Source organism: Arachis hypogaea, chromosome 11 (assembly GCF_003086295.3).
Source record: "Arachis hypogaea cultivar Tifrunner chromosome 11, arahy.Tifrunner.gnm2.J5K5, whole genome shotgun sequence".
Lineage (NCBI taxonomy): Eukaryota > Viridiplantae > Streptophyta > Magnoliopsida > Fabales > Fabaceae > Arachis > Arachis hypogaea.
The window spans coordinates 99,411,707-99,430,986 of NC_092046.1; positions in this window are offsets into that span (position 1 = coordinate 99,411,707).

Consider the following 19,280-nt stretch of genomic DNA (forward strand, 5'->3'; position numbering starts at 1 on the left):
ATACCTTCTTTTATTTGTTGGAGTTGACTAAATAGGGTGAATTAATCGTTGTATGACTAGGATAGAAAGCCTATGATCTCAATTCTTGCCATGAATGTCTCTCTTTATTACTTGCTTTCTTTAGTTATTTGCTTGATTTACTTTCCTTGTCATTTACTTTATCTCCACTTTTATCAACCAAACCCCCCTTGTACTTCATAGCCAATAATTGACCACTTCATTGCAATTCCTTGTGAGACCACCCAGAGTCTAAATACTTTGGTTAATTCTTATTAGGGTTTGTACTTGTGACAACCAATATTTTTTATGGGAGGATTATTTGTTAGTATAGACCTATACTTGCAACGAGAATTCATTCATTTTGTGTGAAATTCTATACCGACACGACAATTTTCATCTATCACTAATCAACTATCAGATTTCTCATCTCGGATGAAAAATACCAGGCACAGCTACCACACGGCTAATCATCTGTTGGTTCTCACTTGTGTTGGAATAGGATCTCTCTATCTTTTTGCACACTGTCACTGTGCCCAACATTTGTGAGTTTGAAGCTCATCACGGTCATCCCATTCCAGATCCTACTCGAAATACCACAGACAAGGTTTAGACTTTCTGGATCTTAGGAATGCTGCCAATTAGTTCTAGCCTCTACCACGAAGGTTCTAATCTCACGGATTCGAATGCTCTGTTGTCAGGAAGGGCAAGTCGAATCCGTGGATCAGAGACCCAAGAGATACACACTCAAGCTGTCGCCCAATGACTACATTGAGCTCAGATAGAACGTGAGTGATTGTCAGGCACACGTTCATAACATTGAGAATGATGATGAGTGTCACGGATCATCATATTCTTTATATTGAAGTACGAGTGAGTATCTTAGAACAGAAGCAAGCGTAATTGAATAGAAAATAATAGTAATTGCATTAATCTATTGAGACACAGCAGAGCTCCTCACCCCCACCTATGGGATTTAGAGACTCATGCCGTAGAAGATACAATATGAGATGTAAAATGTCACACGTTACAAAATGAATCCCAAAAAGTAGTTTTTATACTAAACTAGTAACTTAGGTTTACAGAAAATACCTGAAATTATAGAAAAATACACAAACTCATAGTAAAGTCTAGAAATGTAATTTTTGGATAAAAACTAATAAAAATATAATAAAAAGTGACCAAAATATGCTAAAAACTACCTAAAAATAATGCCAAAAAGCGTATAAAATATCCGCTCATTACAACACCAAACTTAAACTGTTGCTTGTCCCCAAGCAACTTGAAAAATAAAATAGGATAAAGAGAAGATAATGATGCAATAACATCTCAGAGTCTTCAATAAAGCTCACAATTCAAATTAAATGAGTGGGGCTTATAGCTTTTTGCTTCTGAACAGTCTTGGCATCTTAATTATCCTTTAAAGCTTAGAATGATTGGATTCTTTAGGAATTCAGAATTCAGATAGTGTTATTGACTCTCCTAGTTTTAGTTTTGTTGATTCTTGAACACAGCTACTTTATGAGTCTTGGCCGTGACCCTAAGCATTTTGTTTTCCATTATTACCACTGGATACATAAATGTCACAGACACATAACTGGGTGAACTTTTTCAGATTATGACTCATCTTTGCTAGAGTCCCCAGTTAGAGGTGCCCATAGTTCTTAAGCACACTCTTTTTGCTTTGGATCACGACTTTAACCGCTCAGTTTCAAGCTTTTCCCTTAACACCTTTACGCCACAAGCACATGGTTAGGGACAGCCTGAGTTAGCCTGATCATGCGCCCTCCTCTTGCTGGGGTTGTCTTGAACTTGAGGTCCATCCATCACCTTTTTGGTGATTGGGCGTTCAACTGGGATATATTCATCCACACCCATCTTTACCCCGCATCTTTACATAACAGATTAATCAAGCTTGGATAAGCCAATTTGGCATCAGTGGATTCCTTGTTTGCAAATATGTAAATTTCACCAGGGATCAGCTGATGAATCTCTACCTCTTTTCCCAGAATAATACAGTGAATCATTACTGCCCTCTTGACAGTGACTTCAGAGCGGTTGCTGGTTAGCAGTATAGAATGCTCAATGAAATCCAGCCAACCTCTAGCAACTGGTTTGAGATCTCCTCTCTTTAGCTAGTTTGGGACACCTTTTGTATTAGTAATCCACTTGGTTCCAGGGAGGCATTTGTCCTCTAGAACTTGATCTAGCCTTTTATCTTTGGCCATTCTCCTATTAAAGGACTCTAGATCATCTTGTAGTTGAGGAAGCTTGAGAACTTCTCTCACTTTGTCAAAGTGGAAGTAGATAATCTTCCCTCTAACCATAGTCTGAAAGGAATGGAAGCAGTTCCCTCTAATCTTTGCTTATCCATCATCCACAGATTTGCATAGAATTCTTGGATCATGTTTCTTCCAACATGTATCTCAGGATTAGCCAGGACTTCCGAGCCCCTGTTTCAAATCTGCTCTTGGATCTCTGGGTATTCGTCTTCTTTTAAACTGAACTTAACTTCCGGGATCACTGATCTTCTGCACACAATTTTGAAGTAATGGTCTGCATGTTCTTTGGTGCAGAAATTCTCATGCATCCAAGGTTGTTTTGGATTGGTTTCTTTCTTTCCTCTTGAAGTGGGTTGTTTTCCTTTAGGGGCCATGATCTCAGTCTATTTTAGCTCTGTGATCATGGAAAATCACACCAAACTTAGAGGTTTACTTGTTCTCAAGCAAAAGAAAAGAAAGAAGATGAATAGAGGGAGAGAAGGATTCGAATAATGGGTCAAGGAGGTTGGCCGAATGTATATTTAAAAAGGAGAGAGGGCATGGGTTTCGATTTTTTAGAAAAAGATAAGATAGAAAGATCGGATTGATAAAAGATAAACATGATATAAAAAAGATAAGATTTTAAAATTTTAAAAGAGATGAAAAAGATATGAGGAAGTTAAATCTGAATTTTTGTTGTTGCATCTAAGAAATAAAAGATAATATGGATGAATTAAAAAGATTTGGAAAGAAATTAGAAAGATAAATGAGTTTTAAAAATGTTTTGAAAAAGAATTAAAAACAATTGAAAAAGAAAAAGAATTTATAAGATTATTAATTTTCGGAAATGGAAATTGAAAGATGAATATTTGTAACATTTTTATGCAGAAAATTATGAATTAAAAGATGAAAATTCGAAAAAAATTGAATTGAAAATGAAATTACCTCCCCCTTGCTGTTCTGGCGTTAAACACCCAGAATGATAGCCATTCTGGCGTTTAACACCCATCTGGTAGCCATTTTGAGCGTTTAACGGCCAGCCAGGGTAACACCAGAAATCCTTTGTTATTGGGTTTTTTTCTGAACGCCCAGGATGCTGCTGTTTCTGGCGTTAAACGCCCAGAATGCTGCCTATTTTGGCGTTTAACACCCAGAATGATACCTTTACTGGCGTTAAACACCCAGAATGATAGCCATTCTAGCGTTTAACGCCCAAAATGCCTCTTTACTAGCGTTTTAATGCCAGTGAGTTCTTTTTCTCTGTGATTCTTCTGCTTTATATTCTGAACCTTCATTTTTCTGTATTTTTTCCTGAAATGTATTAACAAACATAAATAATGAAATTAAATAAAGTTATATAATTGTTATAAACATCTAATTTTTGCTAATGGCTGGGTTGCCTCCCAACAAGCGCTTCTTTACTGTCTTTAGCTGGACTTTACTGAGCTTTAATTTTGTCCCAGTTTTGAGCATTCTTGTTCAACATTGCCTTCAAGATAATGCTTGACTCTTTGTCCATTAACAATGAAGTTTTGTTAGAGTCAATATCCTGAAGCTCTACATATCCATATGGTGACACGCTTGTAATCACATATGGTCCCTTCCATCGGGATTTCAATTTCCCAGGGAACAATCTGAGCCTATAGTTAAACTACAGAACCTTCTGTCCTGGCTCAAAGACTCTAGATGACAGTTTTCTGTCATGCCACCTTTTTGCTTTCTCCTTATAAATTTTAGCATTCTCAAAAGCATTGAGTCTGAACTCTTCCAGCTCATTCAACTGGAGTAATCTTTTCTCTCCAGCTACCTTAGAATCAATATTTAGGAACCTGGTTGCCCAGTAGGCCTTGTGTTCCAGTTCCACTGGTAGATGACAGGCTTTTCCATACACAAGCTGGTATGGAGAGGTCCCTATAGGAGTCTTGATTGTAGTTCTGTATGCCCATAGAGCATCATGCAAACTTCTTGCCCAATCCCTTCTACGGGTACTTACAGTCCATTCCAGGATTTGTTTTAGTTCTCTATTTGAGACTTCAGCCTGGACATTTGTCTGTGGATGATATGGAGTTGCCACTTTGTGGTTAATTCCATATCGGATCAGAGTCAAGCTGTTTATTGCAGAAATGAGTTCCTCCATCACTGATCAGTACCCTAGGGACACCAAACCTGCTGAAGATGTGCTTCTGGAGGAACTTCATCACTGTCTTAGTATCATTAGTGGGTGTTGCAATTGCCTGTACCCATTTAGATATATAGTCTACTGCCACCAGAATATAAGAGTTTGAATATGATGGTGGGAAAGGCCCCATGAAGTCAATACCCCATACATCAAACAACTCAATCTCTAAGATCCCTTGTTGAGGCATGGCATAACCATGAGGCAGATTACCAGCTCTCTGAGAGCTGTCATAGTTATGTACAAACTCTCGGGAGTCTCTATAGAGAGTAGGCCAGTAGAAACCACATCGGAGAACCTTTGTGGCTGTTCGCTCACCTCCGAAATGTCCTCCATATTGTAATCCATGGCAATGCCATAGGATCTTCTGTGCCTCTTCTCTAGGCACACATGTACGGATTATTCCGTCTGCACATCTCTTAAAGAGATATGGTTCATCCCACAAGTAGTACTTTACATCAGAAACCAATTTTTTTGTTTGCTGCTTACTATGCTCTTTGGGTATGAATCTCACAGCTTTATAGTTTACAATGTCTGCAAACCACGGTATTTCCTGAATGGCAAAGAGTTACTCATCCGAAAAGGTTTCAGAGATCTCAGTAGGAGGGAGGGACGCTCCTGCTACTGGTTCTATCCAGGACAGGTGATCAGCTACTTGGTTCTCTGTCCCTTTTCTATCTCTTATTTCTATATCAAACTCTTGCAGAAGTAACACCCATCTTATGAGTTTGGGTTTTGAATTCTGCTTTGTGAGGAGATATTTTAGAGTAGCATGGTCAGTGTACACAATCACTTTTGATCCTACTAAATAAGATCTGAACTTGTCAATGGCATAAACCACTGCAAGCAACTCCTTTTCTGTGGTTGTGTAATTCTTCTGCGCGTCATTTAAAACATGGCTAGCATAATAAATGACATGCAAAAGCTTGTCATGCCTCTGTCCCAATACTGCACCAATGGCATGGTCACTGGCATTACACATTAGTTCAAATGGTAATGTCCATTCTGGTGCAGAAATGACTGGTGCTATGACCAGCTTAGCTTTCAGAGTCTCAAACGCCTGCAGACACTCTGTGTCAAAGACAAATGGTGTATCAGCAGCTAGCAGATTACTCAGAGGTTTTGCAATTCTTGAAAAATCCTTTATAAACATCCTATAAAATCCTGCATGCCCCAGAAAGCTTCTGATTGCCTTAACATTGGTAGGTGGTGGTAATTTTTCAATTACCTCTACCTTAGCTTTATCCACCTCTATTCCCTTGTTCAAAATTTTGTGCCCAAGGACAATTCCTTCAGTCACCATAAAGTGATATTTCTCCCAGTTTAAAACTAGGTTAGTCTCTTGGCACCTTTTCAGAACAAGTGCTAGATGGTCAAGACAGGAGCTGAATGAGTCTCCAAATACTGAGAAGTCATCCATGAAGACTTCCAGAAATTTCTCTACCATATCAGAGAAGATAGAGAGCATGCACCTCTGAAAGGTTGCAGGTGCATTGCACATACCAAATGGCATCCTTCTGTAGGCAAATACTCCAGATGGACATGTGAATGCTGTTTTCTCTTGGTCTTGAGGATCCACTGCAATTTGGTTGTAACCTGAATAGCCATCTAAAAAGCAGTAGTATTCATGGCCTGCTAGTCTCTCTAGCATCTGGTCTATGAATGATAGAGGAAAATGATCCTTCTTGGTGGCTGTATTGAGCCTTCTGTAGTCAATACACATACGCCACCCTGTAACTGTTCCTGTAGGAACCAGTTCATTCTTTTCATTATGAACTACTGTCATGCCTCCCTTCTTGGGGACAACTTGGACAGGGCTCACCCAGGGGCTATCAGAAATAGGATAAATAATCCCAGCCTCTAGTAACTTAGTGACCTATTTCTGCACCACCTCCTTCATGGCTGGATTCAGCCGCCTTTGTGGTTGAACCACTGGTTTAGTATTATCCTCCAATAGGATCTTGTGCATGCATCTGGCTGGGCTAATGCCCTTAAGATCACTTATGGACCACCCAAGAGTTGTCTTGTGTGTCATTAGCACCTGAATTAATGCTTTCTCTTCCTGTGGTTCTAAAGTAGAGTTTATGATTACCAGAAAAATGTTATCTTCTCCCAAAAATACATATTTCAGGGAGGGTGGTAGTGGTTTGAGCTCAAGTTTAGGAGGCTTCTCCTCTTCCTGAGGAGTTTTCAGAGGTTCTTTTATTTTCTCTGGTTCCTCGAGATCAAGCTGAACATCTTTAAAAATGTCCTCTAGCTCTGATTCGAGACTCTCAGTCATACTGACCTCTTCCACCAGGGAGTCAATGATATCAACACTCATGCAGTCTTTCGATGTGTCTGGATGCTGCATAGCTTTGACAGCATTCAACTTAAACTCATCCTCATTGACTCTCAGGGTTATCTCCCCTTTTTTGACGTCAATGAGGGTTCATCCAGTTGCTAGGAAAGGTCTTCCTAGAATGAGAGTTGCACTCTTGTGCTCCTCCATTTCCAGCACTACAAAGTCAGTGGGAAAGGCGAATGGCCCAACCTTGACAATCATGTCCTCAATGAGAAAAACTTTTTCAGTTTCTCTCCAATCCTTCTTATGACTTAAGATCTCTTTCATGAACTTAGCATAAGAGGGTTTTTGCTTAAGTGCCTCTACAAATAGAATCTTTATTTCAAGAGTCCTCAGATAGTCTGCAAAGCAGGCAAATTCTTTATCCTGTTCCGCTAGGCAGAGTTTCTGAGGATAAGGCATCTTGGCTTTATATTCTTCAACCTTAGTTGCTGCAGGTTTATTTCCTACAGAAGTAGTTGGAGAAGCCTGCTTAAGGGGGTTGTTATCAGCCCTTGCGTGTGTCTGATCCCTCATTGGCATTTGAACGCCAGAATTGGGTGATTTTTGGGTGTTTAACGCCAAATTGTCACCCTTTTCTGGCATTTGAACGCTAGCATTGGCCATCTATTGGGCATTTAATGCCAACTTCTGACCCTTTTCTGGCGTTTGAATGCTAGAATCATTCCTCTCTGGGCTCTTATTGTCCTCAGAGGGATTTTGGATAGTGGTTTGGTCATCCTCTGTCAGATGTTCCTTTCTTGGCTTCCTGCTGCTTTGAGTTAAGACATTCAATATTTTTCCACTTCTTAAATGAACAGCTTGGCATTCTTCTGTTATTAGTTTAGATAACTACTGTCTTGTCTGATTCAATTATTTTTCCATATTCTAGTTAGCATCTTTGGTTTCTTGTAGCATCTCTTTAAATTCTGCTAACTGTTTCATTATAGAAAATAGTTGCTAATTGAGTTCAACAATTTGTTCTGGAGGACTAAGTTCAGTTGATGCTGCATCAGCCTCTTCTTTCATGGAGGTCTCACTACTTGAGTACAGGTGCTGATTTCTGGCAACTGTATCAATGAGCTCTTGAGCCTCTTCAATTGTCTTTCTCATTTGTATAGATCCACCAGCTGAGTGGTCTAGAGATATCTGGGCCTTTTCTGTAAGCCCATAGTAAAAGATGTCTAACTGCACCCACTCTGAGAACATTTCAGAGGGGCCTTTTCTTTAGTATCTCTCTGTACCTCTTCCATGCATTATAAAGAGATTCATTATCCTCTTGTTTAAAGTCTAGGATGTCCAGCCTTAGCTGTGTCATCCTTTTAGGATGGAAATATTGATTCAGAAATTTGTCTGATAACTGTTTTCATGTTCTAATACTTGCTGTGGGTTGGTTATTTAACCACCTCTTAGCTTGATCTTTTACAGCAAATGGAAACAGTAATAATCTGTAGACATCCTGATCTACTTCCTTATCACGTACTGTGTCAACAATTTGTAAGAACTGTGCCAGAAACTCAGTAGGTTCTTCTTGTGGAATACCAGAATACTGACAATTTTGCTGCACCATGATAATGAGCTGAGGGTTTAGCTCAAAACTGCTGGCTCTGATAGGGGGTATACAAATACTACTCCCATAGGAAGCATTAGTGGGGTTAGCATATGACCCCAGAGTCCTTCTGGACTGTTCATTTCCACTTGAGTCCATAATGAACCTCTCTTATTTCTGTATATACAGTTAACAAGGAAATGAAAAGATGTGTGTCTCTATGTCAGGATATAGAACACTGGTATTGAAAGATGAGATAGACAAAAAAAAATGGATGTGGAAGAAGGATTATGTTTTGAAAAATAAAACTAGAATAACAGAAAAATTAAAATATTTTTGTTTTTATTTTATTTATTTAATGCTAATTTGAAATTAAAGAAATTAAAATAAAGTAAATGGGAAAAATGGTATATGTTTCGAAAATTAAAAGAAATAAAAAAAAGTAGAAAACTAAATTAATTAATTAATTAATTAAAAAGATTTGAAAAATTATGGGTGAGGATTTTCGAAAAATGAAGAGAGAGAAAGTGGTTAAGATGTTTTGAAAAAGATACGTCTTAAAATTAAAGATACTTGTAAGAAAATAAATAAATAAAAGAAAAGATTTGAAAAAGATATGCTTTTAAAATTTTAAAGGTTGAAACTTTCATAACAAGAAAACACCAAACTTAAAATTTTTCAATCAAAATAATAAAATAGGACAAGTAATTCGAAAATTAAAAAAAAAAGAAAAAAATTTGAAAAATTTTATAAAAGATTTTTGAAAAATATAAAAAAGAAAATTGGAAAAGAATTTGTTTTGAAAAATATTTAAAAAGATAAATTTTTAAAATTGAAATTTTAACTTGACTAACAAGAAACTACCAAATTTTAAAAATTTTGACTAAATCAACCTAAGGAATTCGAAAATGATGAGTAAATAAAGGAAAATATATTTTTTGAATTTAATGGGGAAAGAGAAAAACAATAAAAGGACACCAAACTTGGAATTTTTATATCAAAACAAAGAAAACAAACAAGAAAACTTTGAATATCAAGATGAACACCAAGAACACTTTGAAGATCAAAATGAACACCAAGAACAAATTTTGAAAATCTTTAGGAAAATAAAAACACAAAGGACATCAAACTTAAATATTTTTTTTATACTTTGACCACTAATAATTCGAAAGTGCACAAGAAAAACAAGGAAAGACACAAAACAAGAAAAATTGAAGATCAAACAAGCAAAATAAACAAGAACAACTTAAAGATCAAGAAAGAACAAGGAACATAAAACTCGAAAATATGAAGAATGAAAGGAACATACAATTCGAAAAATTGAAGGAAAATAAGAATATGCAATTGACACCAAACTTAAAACATGAAACTAAACTCAAACGGAAGACTCATGAATTAATGTAAAGTACTACTGTTTTTCTATTCAATACAAACTTATTCCGCTTCTAAGATATTCATTTGCACTTCAATGTGAATGTGATAATCGTGACAATCATCATCATTCCCAACTTATGAACGTGTGCTTGACAACCACTTCTGTTCTACCTTAGATTGAATGGGTATCTCTTGGATATCTAATACAGGGGACCGAGTCCGAGATATTAGAATCTTCGTGGTATAAGTTAGAACCCATGCCATTCCTGAGATCTGGAAAGTCTAAACCTTGTCTGTGGCATTCCGAGTAGGATCTGGGAAGGGATGGCTGTGACGAGCTTTAAACTCGCGAGTGCTGGGCGTAGTGACAGACGCAAAAGGATCAATGGATCCGTTTCCAATATGATCGAGAACCGACAGATGAATAGCCGTGCTGTGATAGAGCATCTTGGACCATTTTCACTGAGTGGACGGGAAGTAGCCATTGACAACAGTGATGCCTAACATACAGCTTGCCATGGAAAGGAGTAGGAATGGTTAGATGAAGACAGTAGGAAAGCAGAGGTTCAGAGGAACGAAAGCATCTCTATACGCTTATCTGAAACTCTCACCAATGAATTACATAAGTATCTCTATCCTATTTTAATTATCTTTTAGTACACTATAATCTCTTAATACATTTGAATCCGCCTGACTGAGATTTACAAGGTGACCATAGCTTGCTTCAAGCCGACAATCTCCGTGGGATCGACCCTTACTCACGTAAGGTTTATTACTTGGACAACCCAGTGCACTTGCTGGTTAGTTGTACGAAGTTGTGAAATAGAATTAAGAAAATGAACATGCGTATTGAGTTTTTAGCGCCGTTACGAAGGAAGGAATGATCACGATTTCGCACACCAAGTTTTTGGCGCTGTTGCCAGGGATTGTTCGAGTTTGGACAACTGACGGTTCATCTTGTTGCTCAGATTAGGTAACTTTATTTTAATTTTAACCTTTTTGTTTTTATTACTCTTTTTTTCGAAAAATCTAAAAAAAAAAATTATTTTCAAAAATATATTTTTCTTCAGAATTTTTAAGAATGAATTCTAGTGTTTCATAATGATTTGTTGAATCCTGGCTGGCTGTAAAGCCATGTCTAAATTCTTTTGGACTGAGGCTTCAACTAATCACTTCAATGCATGTAATGTCCTGCTGAAGCTTGGCTGGCCATTGGCCATGTCTAGTGTTTTGGACCGGAGCTTTCAGTGAAAGCTTGGCTGGCTAGTGAGCCATGTCTAATTCCTGGACTGGAGCTTTAGACTAATATTGCAAGATTCCTTGAATTCCTATTAAAAAATTTTGAAATCCTTATTTTTCTTTTTCTAAATAATTTTCGAAAAACACAAAAATTTTATAAAATCATAAAACCAAAAATAATTTTGTATTTCTTATTTGAGTCTAGTGTCAATTTTAAAGTTTGGTGTCAATTGCATCTTTTTAATTTTTCTTGAAAATTTTCAAAAAATTCATGCATGGTGTTCTTCATGATCTTCAAGTTGTTCTTGATAAGTCTTCTTGTTTGGTCTTTAAAATTTATTGTTTTGTGTATTTTCTTGTTTTTCATATGCTTTCTTTAAACATTAATGTCTAAAGAATAAAAATTTTTAAGTTTGGTGTCTTGCATGTTTTCTTTTCTTGAAAATTTTTCAAAAATAAGTTCTTGGTGTTCATCTTAACATTCAAAGTGTTCTTGGTGTTCATATTAACATTCATAGTGTTCTTGCATGCATTAGGTGTTTTGATTCATAATTTTAATGATTTGTTTCAATTTTGTGTTTTTCTCTTTCATTATTAAAAATTCAAAAATCAAAAAAATATCTTTTCCTTTTTTTTTACTCATAAATTTTCGAAAATTTGAGTTGACTTTTTCAAAATATTTTTAAATTTAGTTGTTTCTTATGAGTCAAATCAAATTTTCAATTTAAAAATTCTATTTTTTTCAAATCTTTTTCAAAAATCAAATCTTTTTCAATTTCCTTTTAATATTTTCGAATTCCTTTTTAAAATTTTTTGAAATCTTTTTTCATTTTTCTTTTAATGTTTTCAAAAATATTCAAAATTTATTTTCAAAATCTTTTTCTTATTTTTATTTCATATTTTTAAAATTAATGCTAACAATTAATATGATTGATTCAAAAATTTTTAGTTTGTTACTTAGCTACTAAGAAAGATTCAACCTTCAAACTCTAGAATCATATCTTTTTAGTTTCTTGTTAGTCAAGTAATCAACTTTGATTTTAAAAATCAAATCTTTTTAATTTCCTCTTCAAATCCTTTTCAAAATGATTTTCAATCATATCTCTCAATCATATCTTTTTCAAAATCAATTTCAAAATCTTTTCTAACTTCTTATCTTTTTCAATTTGATTTTTAAATCTTTTTCAATCAATCTTATCTTTTTGTTTCAATCATATCTTTTTCAAAACTATTTAACTAATTCTCTCTCTCTAATTTTCGAAAATCCATTCCCTTTTTTTTTTAAAAAAATTCCTTTTTAATTAATTAATTGTTTTAAATTTAATTTAATTTCATTTTTCTTTTTAATTTTTGAATTTTAATTCTAATTTTAATTGAAAACAAAAATATTTTTCTTTTCTTTAATTTTCGAAATTCTCTCCCCCTCATCTCTTTCTAATTATTTTATTATTTACTAACACTTCTCTTCATCTCAAAATTCGAATCCTCTCTTCCTCCTGGTGTTCGAATTTCTCTTCTTTTATTTTTATCTTCTTCTACTCACATAAAGGAATCTCTATACTGTAACATAGAGGATTCTATATTTTCTTTTCTATTTTCCTCTTTTTCATATGAGCAGGAACAAGGATAAGAACATTCTTGTTGAAGCTGACCCTGAACCTGAAAGGACTCTGAAAAGAAAGCTAAGGGAAGCTAAAGCACAACTCTCTGGAGAAAATCTGACAGAAATTTTCGAAAAAGAAGAAGATATGGCCGAAAATAATAACAATGCAAGGAAGATGCTTGGTGACTTTACCGCACCAAATTCCAATTTACATGGAAGAAGCATCTCAATCCCTACCATTGGAGCAAACAATTTTGAGCTTAAACCTCAATTAGTTTCTCTGATGCAACAAAACTGCAAGTTTCATAGACTTCTATTTAAAGATCCTTTTCAGTTCTTAACTGAATTCTTGCAGATCTGTGATACTGTTAAGACCAATGGGGTTGATCCCGAGGTCTACAGGCTTATGCTTTTCCCGTTTGCTGTAAGAGACAGAGCTAGAGTATGGTTGGACTCTCAACCTAAAGATAGCCTGAACTCTTGGGATAAGCTGCTCACGACTTTCTTAGCCAAGTTCTTTCCTCCTCAAAAGCTTAGTAAGCTTAGAGTGGATGTTCAAACCTTCAGACAGAAAGAAGGAGAATCCCTCTATGAAGTTTGGGAGAGATATAAGCAACTGACCAAAAAGTGTCCTTCTGACATGCTTTCAGAATGGACCATTCTGGATATATTCTATGATGGTCTGTTTGAATTATCAAAGATGTCACTGGACCATTTTGTAGGTGGATCCACTCACCTAAAGAAAACGCCTACAGAAGCTCAAGAACTCATTGACATGGTTGCTAATAACCAGTTCATGTACACTTCTGATAGGAATCTTGTAAGTAATGGGATGCCTCAAAAGAAGGGAGTTCTTGAAATTGATACTCTGAATGCCATATTGGCTCAGAACAAAATATTGACTCAGCAAGTCAACATGATTTCTCAGAGTCTGAATGGAATGCAAGCTGCATCAAATAGTACTCAAGAGGCATCTTCTGAGGAAGAAGCTTATGATCCTGAGAACCCTGTAATAGCAGAGGTGAATTACATGGGTGAACCCTATGGAAACACCTATAATCCCTCATGGAGAAATCACCCAAATCTCTCATGGAAGGATCAACAAAAGCCTCAACAAGGCTTTAATAATGGTGGAAAAAACAGGTTTAGCAATAGCAAGCCTTTTCCATCATCCACTCAGCAAAAGACAGAGAGTGCTGAGCAGACCCCATCTAGCTTGGCAAACATAGTCTCTAATCTATCTAAGGCCACTCTAAGTTTCATGAATGAAACAAGGTCCTCCATTAGAAATTTGGAAGCACAAGTGGGCCAGCTGAGTAAAAGGGTCACTGAAACCCCTCATAGTACTCTCCCAAGCAATACAGAAGAAAATCCAAAAGGAGAGTGCAAGGCCATTGAATTGATCATCCTGGCCGAACCTACAAGGGAGGGAGAGGACGTGAACCCCAGCGAGGAAGACCTCCTGGGACGTCCAGAGATCAATAAGGAGTTTCCTTCTGAGGAACCAAAGGACTCTGAGGCTCATCTAGAGACCATAGAGACTCCATTAAACCTCCTTATGCCATTCATGAGCTCTGATGAATATTCTTCTTCTGAAGAGAATGAAGATGTTACTGAAGAGCAAGTTGCCAAGTACCTTGGTGCAATCATGAAGCTGAATGCCAAATTATTTGGTAATGAGACTTAGGAAGATGAACCTCCCTTGCTCACCAATGAACTGAGTGATCTGGATCAACTGAGATTGCTTCAGAAGAAATAGGATCCTGGAAAGTTCTTAATACCTTCTACCATAGGCACCATGACCTTTGAGAAGGCTCTATGTAACCTTGGATCAGGGATAAACCTCATGCCCCTATCTGTAATGGAGAAACTAGGAATCTTTGAGGTGCAAGCTGCCAGAATCTCATTAGAGATGGCAGATAACTCAAGAAAACAGGCTTATGGACTAGTAGAGGACGTGTTAGTAAAGGTTGAAGGCCTTTACATCCCTGCTGATTTTATAATCCTAGACACTATGAAGGATGAGGATGAATCCATCATCCTTGGAAGACCCTTCCTAGCCACAGCAAGAGCTGTGATTGATGTGGACAGAGGAGAGTTGGTCTTTCAACTGAATGAGGACTACCTTATGTTCAAAACTCAAGGATCTCCTTCTGTAACCATGGAAAGGAAGCGTGAAAATCTTCTCTCACTGCAGAGTCAACCAAAGCCCCTGATGAGATATTTTGGTGAGAAACGAATCTCTTCCAAAACACCACAAATCTAACCGGCAAGTGCACCGGGTCGCATCAAGTAATAAAAACTCACGGGAGTGAGGTCGATCCCACAGGGATTGAAGGATTGAGCAATTTTAGTTTAGTGGTTGATTTAGTCAAGCGAATCAAGATTTGGTTGGGTGATTTGTGACTTGCAGAATGTAATAGCATTGAAGTAAAGAGAACAAGAAATAAATTGCTGAAACTTAAAGAACAAGAAATTAAATGGCAGAAACTTAAAGTGCAAGAAATGTAAATTGCGGAATCTTAAAGTGCAAGGAATATAAATTGCTTGAAATGAAAAGGGAATTGGGGAATGGATTTGCAGAATTTAAACAAGGAAAAACTAAATTGCATCAAACAGAAGAGGGAAAGGGAATAGGGATTGAACCGGATCTTGAAGCAGTAAAGTAAATTAACATAAGAAGCAGTAAACAGGGAATTAAAATGGAAATTTAGATCTCAGGACCCAGAGACTAGAAAACCAAGTCTAGATCTCAATGCCTTCCTAGATCCAACAAGAACAATAGCAAGGAAATTGTAAATTGCAAAGAAAAGAGATGAAGAACAATGAACCGGAAATGCAATTCAATTAACAATAAAGAAATAGAGAGATCCAAGATTGAGATTGAAACAGAATTTCTTCAATTCTCTAATCCAAGATCCAAGACAAAAGTGTAAATGAAAATGAAAGCAATGAAAGCAAAGAAAATTAAAGTTCAAAAGCTCTCCGAAAACTATTATGAAAATTCCAAAAGGAAAGCTCTCCTAATAACTTGAATTCTATCCTATTTATACACTTTCCAAAATGATCTTCAAGCCTTGAGTTGGGCCTTTGTTCTTGGTGGAATTGGGTTGAAAGAGGCCTTGGTTGATTGCTGTTGAAGTTTGAAGAAGAACCGAAGTGAACCAATTGAACCGGTTTTGAAGTTAGCCAAAGTTGGTCCCAACGTTAGGGCCAAAGTTAGGGGTCTAACTTTGACCCCAACTTTTCATAGCAGCAAGCATGATTTTCTGGTTTGGACGTTGGTGCCAACGTTAGGGGTCTAACTTTGACCCTAACGTTGGCCTTGCTTAGTGCTAGTGGTGCCAACGTTAGTGCCCCTCCCTTTGTGATTCATGTGCCAACGTTAGCCTCCAAGTTAGGGGGCTAACGTTGGCGCAAACGTTGGCTTGCCCAGGGATGAATTTCAAGTTCCAACGTTAGCCTCCAAGTTAGGGGGCTAACGTTGGAGCTAACGTTGGCCTCTTCCTTGCAATGTCATGTGCCAACGTTAGCCTCCAAGTTAGGGGGCTAACGTTGGCTCAAACGTGGGGAGCCCAGGGAGTACTTCATGCCCAACGTTAGCCTCCAAGTTAGGGGGCTAACGTTGGGGCTAACTTCATGCCTCCAAGTTCAATTTCACTTATCCCTTTTTTCACTTCTAGCCATTCCTCTTTGCTTCAACCTTTTTCCAAGCTTTCTTCACCTATCATGAATCAACCAAACTCATCAAAGCTATGCTCAAAATCATGAGATATTCAATCTTTCATAATATGCAACAAATATAGCACAAAACCTCATGAAATGGCATGAATTCATATATGGTTGGTTCAATCAAGGGAAACATGAAAATCTACTCAATTAGCTTGCTTGTAGCTCAAGAAAGTGCATAATTCTAATGAAAACAAAAGAAAAAGACTAGCTAAAATAGGCTAAGATGACTTGTCATCACAACACCAAACTTAAAGCTTGCTTGTCCCCAAGCAAGAAATAGATTTATGCTCCAAGATTCTTTCAATTAAGATGGATTGAGGAACACTTGTAAAGTGCAGTGAGTGAAGTGATCAAGTATCAGTGGGGTGAACTCTAAATCATATGCTCATGCAAGGGCTTCAGTGCTCACTAGTCCTTACATATTGGGAGTCGTAGGTCTTAGGATTTTCATCCAAATGGTATCATGGAGATCTCTTTATATGTAATCACCTTGAAGCAGTTTATAGTTTCTGTGCTTTGGCCTCGACTCTAAGTGTCATGTCTCAAAGCGGCTCTTTAATTTAAGCTTTCAATCAATACTCCTAAACCAGTTGGTTTTAAGGTATTGGGTGTTAAAGCACCCCTAAGGATTTACTTGCTCAAGCCTCTTTCTTTGACACACTTCAACCACAAGCATTTACTAGGATAACAACTCTTTGAGTTTTTGGTTTCTTTCTTTCTTTTTCTGCCTAGTAATTGATGCTCAGAGCCTTGGGCCATATCCTTTTTGTTTTTGTATTTTCTTTTCTTTCTTTTGTTTTGTTTGCTGCTTCTTGGATCAATAGATTTTTGAGAATCTCCATAATACTTCTTTGAACTTCATGTCCCGCCTATGAGCTCCCATGCAAGTTTTCACAAGCATGCAACCTCAATACATAATCATACAACTAGAACCACCACCTCTCCTAATCTTTTGCTTGCCTCAAAATTGTTTAATTCCTCAATCCTTCTTTTCAAAGAACTTTCATGTGATGCATTTCTTGAAAATTGAGTGCAAACAAGTTTTGAAGATAAGGATGTTGTGAATGATCAAGCCTCTTGCTTATTGAATTATAAAGAAAAACTATGCTATGTATGCAGGCAGGGATAGATCAGGATACAATCCAACTTTCAATCACAGCAATATTTGATGTAAAACAATCACTTAACAATACAACCTGTTGGAGTTCACTTGCTTTCCTCCTTCTCATCATCATCATTGCTGTCCTTTATGTTCATCTTTTGCTTCTTTGGTTGATGATGCTCAATCCTTCCAACAGCTTTTATGGACCTCTGCAATGATATTGAAAGTTGCTTGTTCCCCAAGCACTTGAAAAATGGTTAGCTTGCATGATTTATTTGTGGGCCTTTGCACTTACTTTGGTGTGGGAACACCAAACTTAGTACCTTGCCAATGCATCAAATTAACCATGTGTGAAACTCTTTTTCTTCTTTTTCAAAAGCAATAAAACTGAAACTAGAAAACAGCAGAATAGTTAACTAGTTTATCCAACATGCTTGAAGCCAACATTATGCAGAAGGTGAGAGTGTGTTTTATGATGAGATTTTGGTGGAACACCAAACTTAGAATCCTTCATTCTCCCTTAGATTGTTTTGGTGTGCAACACCAAACTTAGCTTCTTGCAATATAGATAAAACTAATTAACCTTTTTATTGAAATAGATATGAAAAGAGAACTACCTCAGGTTGGGTTGCCTCCCAACAAGCGCTCTTTTATTGTCACTAGCTTGACATCTTGCTCTTTGGTTATGGAGGCTGGAAATCATAATGCCTCAGTTTTTCTCCTCTTGCTGTAGGATTCCTTTCCTCCATGACCTGCACAATCACAAACAATCCAAATGAAAATTGGATATTCTCATGCCAGAATGTAGTCAGAGGATTAGTTGACACCATGTGTCAAACAGTTGGTAAACTTGAGAGATTAATGAACGAAAATCACTTCTCTCGTTTATTTATCAAGCTATGAGAATCATATTCAGCAAGATAAACCAAGGAAACTTCACTCTATTGCTAAAGTGAGGTTTCAATTAGCTCAGGCAAAAATTCAAACAGTTAGTGGGTTAGTCAAAAATTAAAGAAAAAATGCTTGATCTAGATCACCACTTCACTTAATCATTGTCAATCTAATCAATCCCCGGCAACGGCGCCAAAAACTTGATGAGATATTTTGGTGAGAAACGAATCTCTTCCAAAACACCACAAATCTAACCGGCAAGTGCACCGGGTCGCATCAAGTAATAAAAACTCACGGGAGTGAGGTCGATCCCACAGGGATTGAAGGATTGAGCAATTTTAGTTTAGTGGTTGATTTAGTCAAGCGAATCAAGATTTGGTTGGGTGATTTGTGACTTGCAGAATGTAATTGCATTGAAGTAAAGAGAACAAGAAATAAATTGCTGAAACTTAAAGAACAAGAAATTAAATGGCAGAAACTTAAAGTGCAAGAAATGTAAATTGCGGAATCTTAAAGTGCAAGGAATATAAATTGCTTGAAATGAAAAGGGAATTGGGGAATGGATTTGCAGAATTTAAACAAGGAAAAACTAAATTGCATCAAACAGAAGAGGGAAAGGGAATTGGGATTGAACCGGATCTTGAAGCAGTAAAGTAAATTAACATAAGAAGCAGTAAACAGGGAATTAAAATGGAAATTTAGATCTCAGGACCCAGAGACTAGAAAACCAAGTCTAGATCTCAATGCCTTCCTAGATCCAACAAGAACAATAGCAAGGAAATTGTAAATTGCAAAGAAAAGAGATGAAGAACAATGAACCGGAAATGCAATTCAATTAACAATAAAGAAACAGAGAGATCCAAGATTGAGATTGAAACAGAATTTCTTCAATTCTCTAATCCAAGATCTAAGACAAAAGTGTAAATGAAAATGAAAGCAATGAAAGCAAAGAAAATTAAAGTTCAAAAGCTCTCCGAAAACTATTATGAAAATTCCAAAAGGAAAGCTCTCCTAATAACTTGAATTCTATCCT